At 35.4% G+C, this 21713-nt stretch overlaps 1 pseudogene; it reads right to left on the minus strand.

The window, feature by feature from the left end:
- Window positions 1-6534: 6534 nt before the first annotated feature.
- Window positions 6535-20959, minus strand: LOC139150772 (serine/threonine-protein phosphatase CPPED1-like; annotated as a pseudogene).
- Between the last annotated feature and the right edge of the window lie 754 nt (window positions 20960-21713).

A 21713-nucleotide genomic window follows, 5' to 3' on the forward strand; every position in this document is an offset into this window, starting at 1 on the left:
AACTGATCTTATTCGAAGTTGGTACATGGACTTTGACTTATGTTATACATATACGTGTTGATTTTTTAAACAGTAAGATCAAATATCGCTGCATGGCTGTGATTTTGTTACAATTTTCGAATGTACAGAGCCATAACTCAGACATATTTCCACCAGTATCATTCAAAGTTGGTACAAGGACATTGGTACAAGGACATTGACCTATTTCATACATGTGCTCGTCAATTTGTTCACGTCATGTAGCAGTAACATGTCAATTATTGAAGTTTCGTAAGTAGGCTGATATGTCAAGAAATACTGCATCAAATTCATGACATTTTGTACAGATGTTAAGCTCACATTGCTTTAACATTGGAAAAGACATTTATCAGTGTCATTGTCATTAATTTTTAATTGCATAAGTAATAAACTTTCCTAATTAGAGCGATATAGCCACAAATTAATACAACGTCAAATTTGATGAACCTTGATACAGATGTTGATCTCATAGTGTTGTAAATACTGCATCAAGAAATATGGTAACAGTGATAATCTGTTAAGTGTTAGGATTGTATGCAAAAGTGTTTTACAACATCCTGTTGATTAATTCCTAGTTGACTCATTTTATGAACTTTAGGATGGTTGCCTACATTGGTTTTATGTTTTCATCACCATGGAACTCATTCTTGGCCATTGAGCACCATCTGTATCGCAGTATTTTTATCACAGACCTAATTAATGAAGATGACTCTATCCTCTCTGAGGACATGTAATCAAAGTACATATTAACAAGTGGGGACTGTGTCATCAACGATGACTTGTCTTGTGTAACATTGAAACCATAAAAGCACAGCTAATAATGACAAAAACTGCCTTTTTTAACTGTTATTTTGTTCATAAAAAAGCATCTTTCTACAGAAAACCTGTGACACAAAGGAAAATAATTGCATCAATGAGAAGGAAAGATATCTTGTCATTTTTCTATCTCTAAAATAAGTCACTGTATCAAATATATATTGTGAAATATTTGTGCATGTTGCTTTCTCATACTGAATTCTCATAGAGAGAACAGAAAAGTATCAGGAATTTGTCATCCTTTTCATATGAAATGCAGATTTCATAATGGTACACTTTCACTTAGCAAACATCAAGATATCTCTGATTTATTAAAGTATGGCGCCTGAAGGGCGCACCAAAAAATATGAAACATCCTGATATCTCTGATATATATGCCTGTATATTAAAGTCATGCACCTGAACGGCATGCTGAAAAATGTCTGATATATATTAAAGTAATGAGCTTGAAGAGCACGCTGAAAAATATTGAACATACAGATATCTCTGATGTATGTATGCTTGATATGTTAAAGTTGGGCGTGCTGAAAAATATGACTGATTGTTAAAGTTATGGGCCCGAAGGGCGCGCCGAAAAATACAACTGAATGATGAAATTTGTGGCTGACACTAGCATTTTAGGCAATGATGCCTGTGTCAAAATTCAAAAACACACTGACCCCCCCCCTATTGGGCATTTCAAAAACAAGGTGACCCCCCCCCATCACCAAAGTCAAAAACAGGATGACCCCATGAATCCACTGCCCCCCTCCCCCCCCCCCCCAGGCTGAAGAAACTGACCAGTCCCTTACATTAAATGCTTTTTTCCCAGGCCAAAAACTAAGACAATTAATACCCAGATCATCACTGGGACTCCAAGCACAACCAGGGACTATTCAAAGAATTATAAGTGCTTTGATTTGTCTGACATCAAAGTACTCATCGTGGATGAGGTGGATACGTTTGTGAAAGTACAAAACTGTCAGGATGATACCATCAGAATAGCAAGGTAGTTCCTTATTCTAGTGCCTTTCAACTTTCCATGGTTTTGTGTTTGCCAGAGATCAAAGTGTTCTCTGGCTTTTATGGGGATTAGAGACATGCTTCTCATATTGACATAGAAAATATATTTTGTTAGCAGGTCTGTATGAGAACATTGCATCTGATTAATCAACAGCTTCAAAGGCAGCATAACCGCATTGAGTCTATAATGCCTTCATCAATAGAGAATGCTCTAAACTTAGTGAAAGATGAACAACTCGTGGTAGCTTGTATATATAATGCTTATGCATGTGTTGTTCTTGTGTATTATGTACTACGTAATTACGTATAATATTAAGATGTTTGATGTTAACAAATATATGATGTAGTACTTTTACAAATTAAAAACCTTCATTGGCACGCTATCTTTGCTGTTTGCAAAGCCGTGGAAAATTTTGTAGAAAAAAGCCTTACAATAATCAGTATGGTGATCAAATGACAGATACTTTTTTTTATTTCAATGTTTTGTTCATTTTTAATAAACTTTGTCATTTTAAAGGGAAGTCTCTGCTGGCTGCAAAGTTTTCTTATTTTCTGAGATCAATGAGACTAATCAAGAGGGTGTACAAAAATTTGAAACAAGACTGCAAGGATGCAACAACGATATCCAAGTTAGCATTCAGCCTGTGGGATTTCTTACTTATATTAAGTAAGTAGTTTGCTTTTACATGTACAAGCACTAGAGTTATTACATAATATATTCAAAAAAGCAAGGGTGTTGTAAAATACACCCTAATACAACTCAAGCGCTGCAGTTTTGAATGTTTCCACCATTTATTGAGGTATAACCCTCTTGCATCAGCAAATATTGGTATCATCTCATTGTTTTCTACTGCAAAGCTTGACTCTTATTACAAGGTAAGTGCAGTAAAAATATTTTCTTCCAGTTAGAGCTGGTCAGACAATGCAAAACAATTATATTAACACATCATAATATTACATGTACATATTTCCGTGTTTTTGCAAAATGTTTGGGAACATCAATATATGATTAGGGAACCCTGCCACATTTATGCTGTCCTCTTTATAGGATATCTGATTGCATTGAATATACTTCTCATAGAACATTAACCTGCCTACCATCTTTCACCAAAGCCCTTTTTTCTGTGATATGCATATCATGGGGGACAACCAGAGTACTGAAATATACTCTCATTGTCAAAGGATAGACGATGGTCAGTATAGCCTGTTACTTGTAACTGAATTTCAGAATTCTCATTTTGATTTTCCTTTCAGCTAGAGTAAGGTGTGCAGGACTGTAGCCAGGAGGGACTGGACCATCAAGAAAGTCTACATTGATACCTCCGTAAACCTACAAATGTGCTAGGACTGTATCCAGTCACATCCCTTAGCTTTGCATCATGCTGCATACTGTAAAAGCATTTATTATTCACATGGATTTTATTTTGCTATTTTGATGAAAGGAACATAAAATCCGCTAAAATTAAATCTCAGTGAAAATATTAAATAAAAATAGAATCTATTATTTTACTGGCAAAAACTGTGAAGTTAAATCCTGTGAAATATCTCAAACATCAAAATCGTAAAATTAAATCCCCATGAAAATTAAGGATTTTACTGTATCTTTTGAAGTACTTTTATGCGATTATGATGAAACCATAAACATGTTTTGCTGCAAAGAAAATTTATATTGATTTCATTATTCTTGAACCAAATGATAAATTTAAAAATACAATTTAAAATGTGAATATATGAATTATCATATATATTTTTACAAAATTGTTTTAAAAATGAAAGGCAGAGAATGACAATGTGTTTTGAATAACCACGTGTACCTACCGTACTTTAAGCCAGCTGACCATAATCTTTCCATTTTATATCAGTTTTGTTGATTAAACATGTGCATTTTTTGGATAGTGAACAAACAACAAGTTTCAACTAAGCTACCCAGTTTCATAGATATCAGTGTTGTACAAGAAAATACATATTTATTTTGGCCCTTAGTGCTAGCCACTCTAAATTTGTATGTCTTAGCTTTTGCTTAGTTGCTTTTTATGGTGTGCTATGAACCAAGTTTGTACTTTAAGTAGATTTTTAAAGTTTTTCTTATTTTATCAATATCTCGACAAATTACTTGACTTGTGCCAAATTTTCTAAGAAATTAAAAAATCAATGCTGTTTCTTACTTTAAGACAATTCACATGCTACAAATAAGTAAACAAATTATAACATATCCATGAGTACCCTTATATGTTATATAGACAAATAACATTTCATTTTACTGTCCACTTCATTTGTACATCAGTAATTAATGTACTTGCAAGTTTTCTGTTTTATGTAGTGCTAAGGCAGTTACTTTTATTGGGTGGAAAATGTGCCAAAATATTCTACGATATTAAAAATCAGGTTTTCCATAATGTATTTTGAGCTACCGTTGTGCAAACAGCATGGCTTCCATACATCTGTGTGTGCATATGCACAATGTCACATTACATTCCAGTCACTTATTGGCCATTTGGAATTTGCATAAAATAATGTATATTTCACACTGTGCCTTGCGATTCAAATCCACAAACTGCACTGGTAATAGACTCAAACAAGTATATTTTTTGCAGGAATTCCAGTTTTTATAATGGCATCAACAATTTTCTCTCAGCCCAATTTGTAACATTCATTTTATACTGTATATGTTTAAGTCACAAGTATATATTCAGGAAAGTGTGTAGAAAGCCAACATGAAGTGGGATGGTCATACAATGTATTAAAAACATTATGTGCAGTTTTTAAATAAAGCTAAGCTCTATATTAAAATAAAATGGCCGAGCCAACTTCAAGTTTCTGTGTCCATTGTTCTTTGTTTTGCCAGTTTGCAATGCGCAAGATGTGCGACAGAGTTGCTTACTGGTAATCACAAATATATATTTTCAGACTTGAATTTCAGTTTCCTACAAACAGCCAATGAAACTACTGCAATTGCATTTACATTTCTCCAAAATTACAAATTTCACATTAGGTGGTTCCACTGTCTAGCCTCATGTTTCCAAATTCATTTGAAGTGTGTAGAACTTAAAGTTAAGTTAAAGGAAACTATCAAAATCACCTGCTTTCTCTCTAAATGCTGCGAGTCTCCAGTTATTGCACAGCGCCCTCTAATGGTCATATCAATGAAATGGGTTAACAAAATAAATGACCTCTTTCAACTGAGATGAGATCGCACTCTGATGGCTATTGAATTGTTCAATACAAAATATACATTAAGAATAATTCTTGTATCAGAATTCTTAATAATTCCATTGTCAAAACACTCCAGGTAGGATTCCTTGATTCCCAGTCTGATGAATACCTAAGGTATCAGAGTTTTGTTCCCTTTCAGGAGCTGAAGTAAGTTTTTGCCAGCATGTTTGGAAATGTTAAGAGAAAACACTGTCCCTTGTTTTATCTCGAGTTCTTCCACTGTTACATATATTTAGTTACACATATTTGTGTACCATTCACCAGCCTGAGTTGTTCAGATGCACAAACTATAACCCAGGCAGAATTTCACAAACTAGTACAAATATTTTCATGGACATACTCTAGTCACTTCTGTGAATTCTCTCTCACCTATCAGCCTTATTGTGCATCCCTTTGTCTCGATCTATGTGCTGAAACTGCTGTTTTTATTGTTGTGTAATGGCTTTATTTCAGACTAAAAGAATTGACCATATCCAAAAATATACAGAGAAATAGCCACTAAAATGCATAAAGACAAATAGACAAAATTATAATCAAAGTAAAAATGACCTTGAATAATCTGTAGAAACATGAAACAGGAGATTGCAAGTGACATTGTAACCCTGAAATGTACATATAACATGCCCATAATGTCGATAACAACTCATTTTCACAACACTAAATGGCTAAGAAAGCTTTGAACAGCCTTTCTCCTTAAGCCAAATAAAATTGTTGACATTGTTTAAATGGATAAAGATGAAACACTTCCAATTAATGATAGCCCTAACAATGTACAGAGTGCATTATTATGACATGTTTGCTAAGGATGATAGATATTTTCAGATTGCTCCTTAAGAATTATGTGTACTTTTTGAACAAACCAGAATAACAATTGATATCTGCAGTAACACAGTATTATTCACGTTTTGTTAATTTTGATTATAAATATTCAAGAAAAGTTAACTCGCAAGATTACCAGTATGTATTCAAAACTTGCAGCTCTTTCTGATTTTTTTTAGATTTGCATAAGTGTACATGTATCATGCATACACACTTTGTTGAGTATGAAGATACTTTTTTTGCAGGAAACTATCCTTAAGTGTTATTTGTAAGTGGTTGCTATAGTCTTGTATCAAAACTCAAAATACCACTGTAAATACTTATCATGAAATCATCTTGATGCAGATTACAGTATATATGATAAAATTGTGCTTTTGACATGCGATGGAAGTTCAAAGAAGATATCCAGGTTGCTCTTGATCGCCTGAGTAAGAAAAACAAAAGTTCCACAAGTTTTTTGTCATAGAGGGCGCTCATACAATTGGAAATTTCTAGCAATCTGCGAAAACGTTTTTGTCATCTTATATAGGCTGGTTTAACACAAAATAATCTGAAAATTTACAATAGTGTGATATTAAAATTCAGCAAGTGTAGCATTTAATATTAAATCTTCATGATGTGTGTAAAATTTTTAGTTCTGTCATAAAAGGAGACTAACGCATGAGATTTGTGTATTCATCTATTCATTTATTCATTTAATTTATTTATTTGCATGTTTTTTAATATTTTGAACTCCAATGCATGTGATACAATTTAAACCATTTCTTAATCAGCACCAACAGGAGGGATTCAATGTAAAATAACAAAACACAGTCACAGGACAAATTAGCGTGACAAAATAATTTACAAACAACTGGGAGAAAAAATAATTCTAAAATGTTTTATGCAATTCTTTTCAATCTCAAAGTAGAAATATAAAAAATTTGTAACCTTGATAAAAGTAATTATATAGCCTCAGAAAGTGATTGAAAAGTGCATTGCTGTTGATTTGACCAAACCACCAAGTTCTTAAAATGCTCTTATGCCAAGATTCCCCCCGCACAAACACTGTAGGTTCGAAATCATTTCCATATGAAAAGATACCTTGCTTGAGGTGTGAACTGACTGTCAATCGGTGATTGCTCTACAAATATCACGGGTGATGTCATATTCATAAACATTGTGATCTTTTGTTCTACTTGATCGGTAGTTTATTACTCTCTGGGGAGTCATAAGCCATTAATTCGGTAACCCGGAAATTTTCAGCGTTCAGGGGATTAGCCTAGATACATGGTTTGTGCCGGCCGATCCCCTCATGTTTTTTGTGTCTGGTTGATAGCTCAGAAATATGTTGACTTAATTGACTTATGTGACAAGACAAGGTAAAAATAAATGCACCCGTTAGACAACATTAGTAAATTAAACTTCTACACACACAGATAAAATCCCCATTTAATGACAGGGATATACACTGCTGTGCTGTTTTTGGTATTGGAAATGTGATATAAATATAAAAGTCTTATCTGCAAATGTGTCATATGTTGTGGAAATAATGTTTATTGACAAACAACAGAATGATCCTGAGATGAAAATCTTAGTTTCCTGAAGAATATTAGTACGAGAATATTGTTTGGATCTTTTAAATCTGACCAAGAAAAGTATTTTCAATGTAATTCTTTTTTACTTCATCAGTCTTCTCATCCTGACTCCTCACACACTGTGTCCATGGAGATTGGAAATACCCATATAAGTACATCAAATTAGTATGAGTTCAGTTTTTGTCTGTAGTAATACGTACCATGATGCAACTCTCAGGTTCATGCTTCAGAGAGACACAGTGTCTCTGGGATATCATCCATTCCATAAAAATCATGCTTGATAGTGTTTTCATAAACCCTAACAACTCGCAAACCTGACTGTGCTTTTGTGTATCCCATAGCACACGTGATTACCTCCTCCATGTTACCATAGAAACCGCCTCCATTACGATGGTAGTGTCCACAAAATATTGCTCTGACACCTGTTATGGTTTGATTTCAGAAAAAAGACATTAAATTTACTTTCTTGGTGTTTCTTATTTTGATTCACATGGAAAAACTTGATAAAGCATGGCGTCAAATATTTAATAGAAAGACTGTAATTCCTGTCACTGTACATGGGCCTGGTGCAGAAAATGGATCTATTATGAAGAAAAGCAATTATATAAAAATAATATGATTTATACAACAATAACAAATTAAGTAATCTGTATTCTATTTTATATTACCATGCCCTGCCCAGTCGCATTTTGATTGGTCGAGATGAACCACGTGAATGACCACAAATACACAGTAATGGTTTGTTTACATGCCCCTGAATATGATTATATTACCATGCCCTGCCCAGTCGCATTTTGATTGGTCGAGCTGAACCACGTGACTGACCACAAATACACAGTAATGGTTTGTTTACATGCCCGTGAATATGAATAATAAGATCAACAACTCAAAGTATCGTAACTTTACACCTCAAACGTAAATCATAATCAATCACAAAATAAAATGGAGCACTTGTAGGTCAAGCTGAGATACTTTTTTCCGGAAAACATCTCCGGATTTGCCAATTTTTTACAGTGCGCGTGATAGTGCGTGGGTATTGCTCAGTTTCTGGGGCCCAGTTGTCGTTCGCTCCTGAAATTTTCGCAAATTTTGACGGTTTTCTTGGGTTCGCTGATAATATAATGGAAATAACAGACTCCGCTCTGACCATTAACGTTTATTTGTGGGCGTGGGCTTGAGGAAAGCCAAATTAACGGGCTCGGCAAGCCTCGCCCGTTAATTTTTGGCTTTCCTCTCGCCCTTGCCCACAAATAAACGTTAATGGTCAGCGCGTCGCCCGTTATTTCTATAGTATATGTACTCAAGGTCAAACTTCTAAAAATCAATAGATTTAATTAGTCTATCACAAAATTTTATATCTTAAGTATTTCTCATGGTTTTTAAGTTGAAACTGACAAGATTTGATAACTTAATTACCTGCATCTTGAAATTTCTCCAACATTCTCAGTCTTAGATCATTTTCCATGTTGAGATTTTTGAGATGTTTTTCCTCTGGACTTTTCAAAAACCATGGAGTGTGCTGGAATATCATCATATGTTTACACTTTGAATCTTCTAGAAAGAAAGAAGAATGATTTATAAAAAACGTAAGAACTGTTAATTGTATGTTTTGCATCAGAATAAATTTTAGAGAAATATTAATTGACGCACAGTTACTTAGCAGGCTGACCCTCAGATAATTTTGGAAATTGAATCAAAAAGTCGGAATTCCATATTGTTAGAGGGCGCACTTTCACTTGTTTGGTAAGACAGCTCTGTGAAGACTGTAGCCTTAGGGCATGGGAAGAATGGCCGGAACATTTTAATTGATAGGAAAGTCATAAAGGAAAATTTTGCAAAAAGTTTTTTTGTTAGAAAACACAATTTCAAATACAACACTTAGATACTGAGCAGTGGCAGGAATTGATAATGAAAACTATATAATCAGATATTATATACTGACTCACTTTTTCTGTAAAATATACAATTTGGAACATGAGAGATTAATTTATTGTTGATGGGGCTGCAGTTACACTTCAATCTCTTGTATTTCATTTACAATATGATAAACAACATTGATGATTTTATTGCTAAAATTCCAAGCCCTAGGAGACTTGAAGGTAAAGGATATTCCTTGAACTCATTTTCATAATTTAATATATAACATCAAGTTATAGCATGAAAATATATGTATCTTGGCATGTGAGAAAAACCAGCATCATTCTGATGTGAAAAAAAAATTGGTAAATGACTTGGCAACAGTATGCTAATTAGTCTACAGTTTGCACACTATATTAAGAGCATAAAAAGCTCAGAAAAACTAAAACCATGGTCTATGGGGAACTTTTCACACATTGATGTATCATTCCGATACCTGCCAGCTGTTCATCCAGCCACTGGTCCTGTTTTTCTTTCAACTCCATCACTTGGCTTGGATCTTCATAAAACTGTGAATTTAGAACAATGACTTGACACCACCAACCCAGAAACTGAAATAATCATCACCAAACTTATCAACATAGTCGGCAACTGTCTGTCTGGTAGGAGTATTACCAATGTCATGGTTACCACACACACATACTAGAGGTATCTCAGAGTCAAGGTCCTTGAATTCTTTCTTGAAATCTTTTCCTGTTCTTCCCTATTCTTAGTTCCTGTAATAAAAATAAATTCCTAATTTATCCTTTCCTAACAATTTAAAGTTGTATTTTAAAACTATGCTGTTCTGGTATTGGTATTTAAAAATTATTATAAGTTAGAACAATATGCTACAATGAATTTCTCTTGAGGCCTATGTTCCTTGACAGCACATGGAACGTTGGTGAACTTTGGCTAAATTACTGGCAATATTGACATTGCCAGGTGCAATTAAGTGAATGTGTTCAGTTGGAAAATGCAATATGAAATTACCAGTAAAACACATATATATATTTTGTGTCCTTGATTTTTCAAATATTGCAGAGCCGAAAGTGAACTCAATTCTGATGAAATACCCTAAACTGGTTTTATCAATAACATTCATACTTCGTAATTATGATATCTATATATTTTTCTGAAACTTTAAATGCCTTATTCATCTTCGAATACAGAATATTGAAAGCAATCATCAAGAGCAGTTAATGTGGATCACCTGGAAAAGCATGGACTAAATCACCACACACAATGAAAAATCTTGGTCTTGGTTTCATTTTATTCACAGCAGCTACTGCTGTCCGTGTCAATTCAATTTCTTTTTGCCATCCTCTCTTTGCTTCTTCCGGAACAAACTTCGCAATCATTCCGAACTGAATGTCAGCTCCCTGGATGAAAGAAAATGGGCCCTTCCATTCTCCCTCAGTGGCTGTGAAATGACAGGAAAAAAGGCAAAAAATCAGGAAAAACTAACAATATGCAAATATCAAACAGACCAATGACGATTGTGCATGATGATAGTTGTGACATTGCTCCAGACTGAGGTAAATTTACAATGCATGATGGTACATGTTTTCTACGGTAACATGGTTAAGATGCATACAAAAGAAAACTTTCCTGGCCCCTGATCAATACAGTATGTTACTCAGAGCAAATATTCACTGTGCCAAAGTACCCTACTGATAATTTAAAATTTTTAAAAGAAAACAGCTATAATGTATAATAAAAATCACTATTAAAAGACAAAAATTTCATGATCAACTTATTAAAAATGTAAAAATGTGTATGATGACCAGAGTTCAGGTAAAGCTTTGTTTTATTCTCACACATTCTAGCGTATGCAAGACATGCAGTTATGTTTAATATATATATATATATATATATATATATATATATATATATATATATATATATATAATATATATATATATATATATATATATATATATATACCGGTATATATGTGTGTGTCAGAAAGTCTAAGGATTCATTTGTTACTGACATTCAATGTGTACTTTTAAAAGGTTTGTATTATGATCTTTCTTTGTTTTACTATTCCCTTTTAAAGTCATCAAAAGTTCCATTAACAATACTAAAAAATACCGCAATTATACGGTGTCGCTCAAATTTGATCAGAATTGGTACATACCAGTATGGGTACCAAAGATCAACAATAATGTTGATGATGTTATGACAATGATTTCAGCACAGTACAACCAGAAAAACAACGAGAAATATTTAAACCAGAAAAAACAAGAATGACAAAAGTATTAAATGAAGGTCTGAAACTTTAGGTACTGGAGGTCAACTTTAGCAACATGCATAGCAGAAAGGCAGCTAGCCCCCCTTAGTTTGACCATAGACGGTCTTCCTCCCCTCTACTGACGGTCTTCCTCCCCTCTAGTACTGTTTGAGCAGGTCTGTTAATATGTAACAGTTCATAAACAATGACAGGAAATGACTCAAGTCAGTGGAGTAAGATTGATTCAAGCCTGTTTCAGAATTTCGCTTTTTCTTACCTAATTTGCACATTTTTGACACTGATGTGTTCATTTGAACAAATTCACATCTCAACCCCTACATCTACCTGCAGTACACCAAATACTGAGACGGTAGCTTTGGCGGTATGGGAGCCTTAATTTGTGTGTGACGGACATACATCCGCACATACCCACAAATATACAGACATACAGACACCACTTAGACTCATCATATAAGCTCTTTTTGGTATTTATATATAAAACCAAATATGAGCTAAAAAATACTGATTCTCTCAATTTGGGTATAAATATTAGAGAAATTTAATATAAAACCTTTTCTTATCCCCCTACTGCTTATGATGCAACATCTACATGTAGATAAACACGGTAGACTGTGCATAATGCAACACAAATAGTTACAATGGCCTTCACCTACATACATAGAAATCAAGTCTCTCCATGTACACATGACAAAAACAGAGCACTATTTGTGACATTTGTAATACTACTGAAGCAAAAACAGAACAACTTCATATCAGAATCTCACATGAAGGACTCTGCCAATGAATTACAGATAATCTCAAAAAGTTACCTTTGTCAAAGCCGTAGTATCCTCGATTTCTTGCTCTTTGAAACGGCGGAACCGCCTGGTGACACAAATATACTGAACTTTGAACTTTGCTGACCTCAGTGTTAGCTGTTCGTACATCTGGTGGACTGATTTGTTAAAGGCGACTGTGAACTATAAAAAGACTGCTCACCTTTGTACTGTTCATTATTTGCTTTTAGAAGTTACAGATGTATACTCAGAGGTGATGCGGTGGGCAATATACTAAAAAAATATGTGTATTTCACATTAAATGTGTTACGTGCAGAGAAAACGAACAAAAGGGTGAACTCAGCAAATAACGTTTAAACAGAATTTATTACAAAAATAAAACTAATTGCTAAGTCAGGATAGAGTACAAGCTTTAAAAGTGTACAGACTACTTATCTCAGCTGGGACGGCAAAGCTCCAGTCTCAGAGTTGTAACAGTCAGTCGGATGAATGAACAGTCCTTCGGCTTGCAGGCTTGTAGTTGCACAAAGTCCAAAGTATAAATCCAGCGTTGACAGTGAAGGTCTTGAAAAGTCTTGAGAATGACTACTGCTGGAGTTTAGTAACACACAAGAGACACGATCCCAAAAGTCTGACTGGAAGCTGTGCACGTCCCTTTTATAAAGGCATGTAAGAACAATCTAGAACTTTTATTGACATGCTAATTACTGTTCTAAAATTATCTCCCTTACCAACTAATCAACTTTCCAGAACATTCCAAACATGACTAATTGAATTCAAGGTTGTGAGGTCATCAAGGGCAGTGACCTTGAGAATGTTCTAGACTAATTGAACTCAGGTCATGATGAGTGTGGGGTAAATGACCTACATAACACACCCCCTCTTCAAAAAAAGAAATTTTTCAAAGAAAAATCTTTCTTTTACAAATGTAATCTTGAAAGGATTTAAGTACTCAAATTTTGTTTTACTCTAAAGTAAAATTTCTTGAAAGTGAACAACAATAAAATTTCTTGAAAGTGAACAACAATAAATTTCTAAATACGAGAGAGACAGTCTGCAATTAAATTGTCTCTGCCTTTGATATGTCTAATGTCAAGATTAAACTCCTGTAACATTAAACTCCATCTTAGCAATCTCTGATTTTGCCTTTAAATTTCTGCAGAAAAACAAGAGGGTTGTGATCAATATAAACCACTATTGGCTGATTTGAAGAAGTAACATAAACTTCAAAATGCTGTAAAGCTAATATCAAAGATAAACACTCTTTTTCAATTGTAGAGTAGTTTCTCTGGGATTTGTTAAATTTGTGTGAAAAGTAGCAAACAGGATGTCCCATGACTATCTTCTTGCAATTTGTTGTTGGAAAACTTGAAATGGCACTGAATTTGGCATAAAGTATGCACGGCAAAGTCCGGTTATTTTTACTGAGTTCGATAAAGTCATTGTTCGGCAATACTTGGCTTCCTCCTGGAGATATTCCGCTTTCGCAGGATTCAGTCCGTCTGGATGTTGTTCCACTGGATTACTGTCGCAGACATCTTCGTTGTGGTAGATGATGTTTGTCCTCGTTGGAACATCTTGGAACAAATGTTCATGGATTGGTTCTTTCAGCTGTTGTTGGTGTTCTGGCTGGAGGTGTGCCAACTTTGTAGACTCCAGCTTCTCCAGGATTCCTGAGTTCTGAAGCTTGACCGAGCCCAGCTTTGAGTTTAGAGTATTTTCACTCAAGTCAGTTTCAGTATTACTATCTTCATAATGGTTTGAACTGACTGCACTGACAGGCTGAGTTATAGTAGGATTATCCCTATCAAAATATGGCTTAAGCATATTTATGTGACATAGCTGTTTTTGTTTTCGCCTGTCAGGTGTTGTTATGATGTAATTTAAATCACTCAATTTCTTATCAATTAGATATGGCCCAAAGTAACGAGCATGGAGTGGTTTGCCAGGAACCGGAAGTAGAGCAAGAACTTTTTGACCGGTTCAAACTTCCGTTTTGAGGTGTTTTTATCATATTTGGTTTTCATTGACTGCTGAGATGACTCAAGATTTTCTCTGGCTAATTCACATGCTTTAGAGAGTTTTGTACGAAAATCTGAGACATATTGCAAAATATTCAGACAATCATCATCGTCTGATAGGAATTTCTCTTTAACGAGCTTAAGTGGGCCACGGACTGTATGTCCAAATACAAGCTCAAATGGGCTACAACCAAGAGACTCCTGAATTGACTCTCTAACAGCAAAGAGCAGAAAATGAATTCCTTCATCCCACTGCTTCTCTGTGTCAAAACAGTAGGTCGTAATCATGTTTTTCAAAGTTTGATGAAATCGCTCAAGAGCACCCTGACTTTCTGGATGATAGGCGGAGGACCTATACTGTTTAATGCCTAGCTGATCCATTACTTGTTGAAAATACCAGACATAAAGTTGGAGCTTGATCGGACTGGACACATTTAGGGAGGCCAAATAAAGTGAAAAATTTGACTAAAGCTCTCACTATAGTCTTTGTCTTTATATTTCTCAGTGGTATGGCTTCGGGAACCGAGTTGATGTACACATAATTGTCAACATGTACTCATTTCCTGATCTTGTTTTTGGTAGGGGCCCAACACAGTCTATTAGTATCCTACTAAATGGTTCTTGAAATGCAGGAATTGGCTGTAAAGGGGCCTTTGGAATAGTCTGATTTGGCTTTCCTACCATTTGACATGTGTGACAAGTTTTACAGAAATGTGCTACATCCTGCCTGAGATTAGGCCAATAAAAGTGACTGAGAATTTTATGATAAGTTTCCTGACTCCTAAGTGACCAGCCCATGGGGTTTCATGGGCCAGGCGCAATATTTCAGCATGGTAGGGCTTTGGAACCACAATTTGATGTTTTATAGCCCAATCGTCATCAACCAAAACATCTGGAGGTCTCCATTTACGCATGAGAATACCAGATTTTGTATAATAGGAAACAGAGCTATCTGAAGTTTTACCTTCATCATCTACCCTGTCAAACAAAGACAAAATATCTGGGTCTTTGTGTTGTTCTGCAATGAGATTTGATCTAGAAAATGTCTGACTTGGTCAGCAGAAGTTTTACTGGAAGTTTCAAATCCACGAGGGATAACGGAATGATCCGTGTCAAACACCTGACTGAGAAAGGTGTCATTTAAGTCAACATCTGTGACATTATTTTTGAGAGTATTTTGATTCTCGAAGTTTTCTTTGACATGGCTCGAGTAATAGCACATGAAGGAAATAAATCGGGTATCTCTTGTTCATTGGCTCTGTTCAATTGGCTCTGGATCCTGATCTAAAGTAGGATTATCAGTCACAAGTGGATTAGTAATGACCTTGTCCCCAGCAAGGTCGTTTCCAAGAAGAAGGTGAATCCCTTCAAAAGGCAAAAAAGGCCTAATACCTAAAGCCACAGGTCCAGAAACAAAGTCCGAAGACAAATAGACATTATGGAGAGGAACAGGAATGTAGTCATTACAATCTACCCCCTTAATAAGAACTTTAGAACCTGAAAATGACTTTTCAGAAAACGGCAGGTATCTGCCAACAAAAGAGACTGGGAAGCCCCGGTATCTCTTAAAATTTTGACAGGGGTAGCGGAAGAGAAATCACTAGAAAGTGATATAAAACCATTATGAATAAATGGCTCGAAAATACCCATAATGCTATCCTGAGAAGAATTGACCTTGACCTCATTAATTGGGGATAAGAGGGATTTAACCTCAGAAAATGTGTTGCACACATTATTAGACTCTAATTGAGTGATGAAGAAATAAAGCCGGTTGGCTTAGATCCACTTTGACCACTTTGACCTTCACGTTTTCTTTTCAATTTGAAACAATCTGACATTAAATGGCCGTCTTTCTTACAATAATTACAAGAAAGTGTACCAAACTGTTTGTCAGAAGGAGATTGAGACTTGGGATCTGATGATGTGGGAGTGTTACTTGAACTGTGTGAACTGCTGTCATTTGATTTCCTACTCTCCTTTGAGAAATTCTTGGATGAAAAGGAGGAGTTAAATTTACCTGCATTGTTTCTGTATGAAAAGGACTGGGATGGTTTGCTGAGAAATGAAGATTTGTGGGTCAATGAATAATCATCGGCCAAACGTGCAGCAACCTCCAATGTATCTGCCTTTTGTTCATTGATAAATGTCTTGATGTCACTCCGGATGCACCTTTTAAATTCCTCAATCAAAACAAGTTGTCGTAATTTGTCATAATTCTGACTGACCTTTTCCGAAGAACACCAACGATCAAACAGTTGTTCTTTTGTTCGAGCAAATTCAACATAAGTTTGATCCTTCACCTTCTCACAATCCCTAAATTTCTGACGGTAAGCTTCAGGCACCAACTCATAGCCCTTGAGAATTAATTCCTTCACAGAATCATAATCTGAAGCCTGCTCTACTGACAACTGAATGTAAATTTCTCTGGCTTTACCCACCAAAGCACTCTGCAAAAGCATAGACCAGGACTCCTTAGGCCAATTCAGACTCTGAGCAATTTTCTCAAAATGAAGGAAATATTTATCAACATCCTTTTCTTGGAAAGGGGGAACTAACCTGAAATGCTTAGTGATGTCAAACTTGTCTGAAGGGAAGAATTTTCCTGACTGTCCAAGCTCTAACGTCTCATTTCTAACTGTAGTCGATGTTCTTCCAATTCTCTCTCCTTTTCTCTCTGTCTTTCTTCCATTTGTAATTCTTTCTCTCTCATTTGTAATTCTAGTTTCTTGATCTCCAAATTTGTCTGCATTTCTAATTCTAATTTTCTGAGTTCAGAGGTAGACTCGGGCTCATAATCTTTCAGGGTGGATTCCTCAAAATGGCCAGAATTAACTAAATGTTTTGCATCTTGAACTGTATTTCTCGCTTGCGCATAGATCTTTTGACATCTACTTTAAGGAAATTGGCCAGTGTTATGAGGTTGTCTTTTCTGAGGGAATTAAATGTGTCCTGATCAAGGTCATCCATAAATTCGTCTGGTTTGAATTCCGCCATGATTGAATTTTGCTGAGTTCACAGTATACAGTAGTTTTGAAAAGGCTGTCATAATGTTGTCAAACGGCTCAAAATATTCGTATCCCGGACGAGCCCCCAATTTGTTACGTGCAGAGAAAACGAACAAAAGGGTGAACTCAGCAAATAACGTTTTAAACAGAATTTATTACAAAATAAAACTAATTGCTAAGTCAGGGATAGAGTACAAGCTTTAAAAGTGTACAGACTACTTATCTCAGCTGGGACGGCAAAGCTCCAGTCTCAGAGTTGTAACAGTCAGTCGGATGAATGAACAGTCCTTCGGCTTGCAGGCTTGTAGTTGCACAAAGTCCAAAGTATAAATCCAGCGTTGACAGTGAAGGTCTTGAAAAGTCTTGAGAATGACTACTGCTGGAGTTTAGTAACACACAAGAGACACGATCCCAAAAGTCTGACTGGAAGCTGTGCACGTCCCTTTTATAAAGGCATATAAGAACAATCTAGAACTTTTATTGACATGCTAATTACTGTTCTAAAATTATCTCCCTTACACAACTAATCAACTTTCCAGAACATTCCAAACATGACTAATTGAATTCAAGGTTGTGAGGTCATCAAGGGCAGTGACCTTGAGAATGTTCTAGACTAATTGAACTCAGGTCATGATGAGTGTGGGGTAAATGACCTACATAACAAATGGTCTTGAATGTGAAAGTGGAGATACATTACAGTTGACTTGAGCACTTATTGCTCATCGTAAAGGAAGTTACTTCTCAAACCATAGACACTCAGGGTCTATGCTGAAACAACATGTGAAGTCAACAACCACCTAACTGGCACATTAGCAGTAATTACACATCATAGACCGCAGAGAAACACACAGAATATTATGGGCACAAAAAAGGATCAATATTATCCATTCAGTAATTTCTGCTAGCCACAACTTGACGTGGAATGAAGTAATACAGAACACTGACTTTGTGGTCAGTGAACCAAAGTCATGCTTTGAGGATGGCATAGAGTCACTCAGCCATGCATAACAGTAATACACCAAGCCAGCTATATATATAGGATTTTGAACTCTGTTCAGTAAACATTGTGAATTTTTTGATCAGCTTGCACAGCTATTCTCATACGTCACACTTACATATCCATAACCCTGTTATACGAAAGCCATATGACTTGATTGATGAAAAGTCCGATGGATTGCTCTTGTGTTTTCACTCATAGTGCATTGAAAAGTAGTACAGTCCTTTGATTGCATGAGTGTCTAAAACTCCAGTAATATCCAGAATGTTTGAAGTCTTTTATCATCTTTCTGCTTTGCTATTCTGCATCAAGTATTCCCATACACACACTTTTGATGTGTATGTTTCAGAATTTCGCTTTTCTTACCTAATTTGCACATTTTTGACACTGATGTGTTCATTTGAACAAATTCACATCTCAACCCCTACATCTACCTGCAGTACACCAAATACTGAGACGGTAGCTTGGCGGTATGGGAGCCTTAATTTGTGTGTGACGGCGGCATACATCCGCACATACCCACAAATATACAGACATACAGACACCACTTAGACTCATCATATAAGCTCTTTTTGGTATTATATATAAAACCAAATATGAGCTAAAAAATACTGATTCTCTCAATTTGGGTATAAATATTAGAGAAATTTAATATAAAACCTTTTCTTATCCCCTACTGCTTATGATGCAACATCTACATGTGGATAAACACGGTAGACTGTGCACTAGTCATAGTTAATGCAACACAAATAGTTTGTGGCCTTCACCTACATACATAGAAATCAAGTCTCTCCATGTACACATGACAAAAACAGAGCACTATTTGTGACATTTGTAATACTACTGAAGCAAAAACAGAACAATATCAGAATCTCACATGAAGGACTCTGCCAATGAACTACAGATGATCTCAAAAAGTTACCTTTGTCAAAGCCGTAGTATCCTCGATTTCTTGCTCTTTGAAACGGCGGAACCGCCTGGACACAAATATACTGAACTTTGAACTTTGCTGACCTCAGTGTTAGCTGTTCGTGCATCTGGTGGACTGATTTGTTAAAGGCGACTGTGAACTATAAAAAGACTGCTCACCTTTGTACTGTTCATTATTTGCTTTTAGAAGTTACAGATGTATACTCAGAGGTGATGCGGTGGGCAATATACTAAAAAAATATGTGTATTTCACATTAAATGGTCTTGAATGTGAAAGTGGAGATACGTTACAGTTGACTTGAGCACTTATTGCTCATCGTAGAGGAAGTTACTTCTCAAACCATAGACACTCAATTGGGGTCTATGCTGAAACAACATGTGAAAGTCAACAACCACCTAACTGGCACATTAGCAGTAATTACACATCATAGACCGCAGAGAAACATACAGAATATTATGGGCACAAAATAGGATCAATATTATCCATTCAGTAATTTCTGCTAGCCACAACTTGACGTGGAATGAAGTTACAGAACACTGACTTTGTGGTCAGTGAACCACTGTCATGCTTTGAGGATGGCATAGAGTCACTCAGCCATGCATAACAGTAATAAACCAAGGCCAGCTATATATATAGGATTTTTGAACTCTGTTCAGTAAACATTGTGAATTTTTTGATCAGCTTGCACAGCTATTCTCATACTTCACACTTACATATTCATAACCCTGTTATTACGAAAGCCATATGACTTGATCGATGAAAAATCCGATGGAATCGCTTTTGTGTTGTTTTCACTCATAGTGCATTGAAAAGTAGTACAGTCCTTTGATTGCATGAGTGTCTAAAACTCCAGTAATATCCAGAATGTTTGAAGTCTTTTATCATCTTTCGGCTTTACAGTTCTGCATCGTGTACAGCATTCCCATAAACACACTTTTGATGTGTATGTGTGTGCCTCTGTGTCTGTTTGTATGTGTGTGTATGTGCATAGTTTTGCCAATGGTGTGAACCAACACACACACACACACACACACACACACACACACACACACACCAACATTCATGCTTATATACAATACATACACACAAAATATACACACTTCAACCCCAATCAGCACAATACATCAAAACATTGGTTTATCCTGATGTACCGGTATATCCTTTGAGAATGACAAAACCTCCACCACGGTATGGGTTGTGCAAGGCTTCAACATCACCTTGAACAGTACATGGAAGAAACAGGAACATACGACTGTGTTTTACATTAAAATCCATGTTTTATTGTTTTTCTGCAGCACTGTCGATGCATAATTCATAAACTTTACACATGTTGAGTTTAAAATACACAATCATCGTCAAAAAATACACGAAATCATAATTTTACTTTGGAATGAGGTATTTACAAATATATATGGATACAACTAGATTAGAACAAAAACTTAAACATCATTCTTTTTATCTCTCAGACACAATGCAATGCATGCTCTATAAAAAAATACGAACTTCCATGTGGTGTAAATCATCAGACAATTGTACAGTTAATAATTCAAACCCGGAATTCCTATGGACCACGGTACAAACAAAACAATGTGCACAAATGCGCACAGAAATACCTGTATTTCTTTACACATTTTTGTACACGCAGGTTTGTTTGTACCGCCATCACATGATCTCTTGGGCGTACTGAGTCTGTAGAACAACGTAGGTCCTTTTTTATTCCGGAGTAGAACCACTGGCTTCTAATTGCTTCTTATAAAACACTGACACTACGGTAACAATATTTCTTCATCTCTTTGAATTTTTCAGTTTCTTCCCTGTTATCAAACCAAATGCAGCCTAGAAGATCTCTTTCACATAACTGACAATTTTCAAAATATTGAAAGATTCACTGGAGTATCACACTATCCAGTAATATCATTGAGCAAACTGAATGCTGAACAGAAAATATTCTGTATTTTGTAAACATTTCTGACATAATTCCACAGGACTGAAAAAACATAGCTGTTCAGCACACATCAAGAAATATGATAAAACAGTCATACATAGTCATATCAATATTTTTTGTTTAAAATGATCAGAAAATGATTCTTCTTGATAAATGTATCTTTAGATGTCAAGTTTCAAGTGTTAGAATCAAGATATTTAGTTCAAATTTTCAGGATAACTCCAAATACTCTCTCCAAAGAATATAAAAATTGTATATTTGTAGCCATGATTTGAAATATGACACCAATCAATATTAAAATTTAATTTTTCATATTTTTTTTACATATTTGAATTTGGATAGTATTAATATTACCAAATAAGTTATAAATATGTTGACACTATTAATTGTAAGATTTGTACAGCAGGATTTGTAGATAAAATTTGTTTTTATGATTTTAC

This window comes from Ptychodera flava, chromosome 15 (genome assembly GCF_041260155.1).
Source record: "Ptychodera flava strain L36383 chromosome 15, AS_Pfla_20210202, whole genome shotgun sequence".
NCBI lineage: Eukaryota > Metazoa > Hemichordata > Enteropneusta > Ptychoderidae > Ptychodera > Ptychodera flava.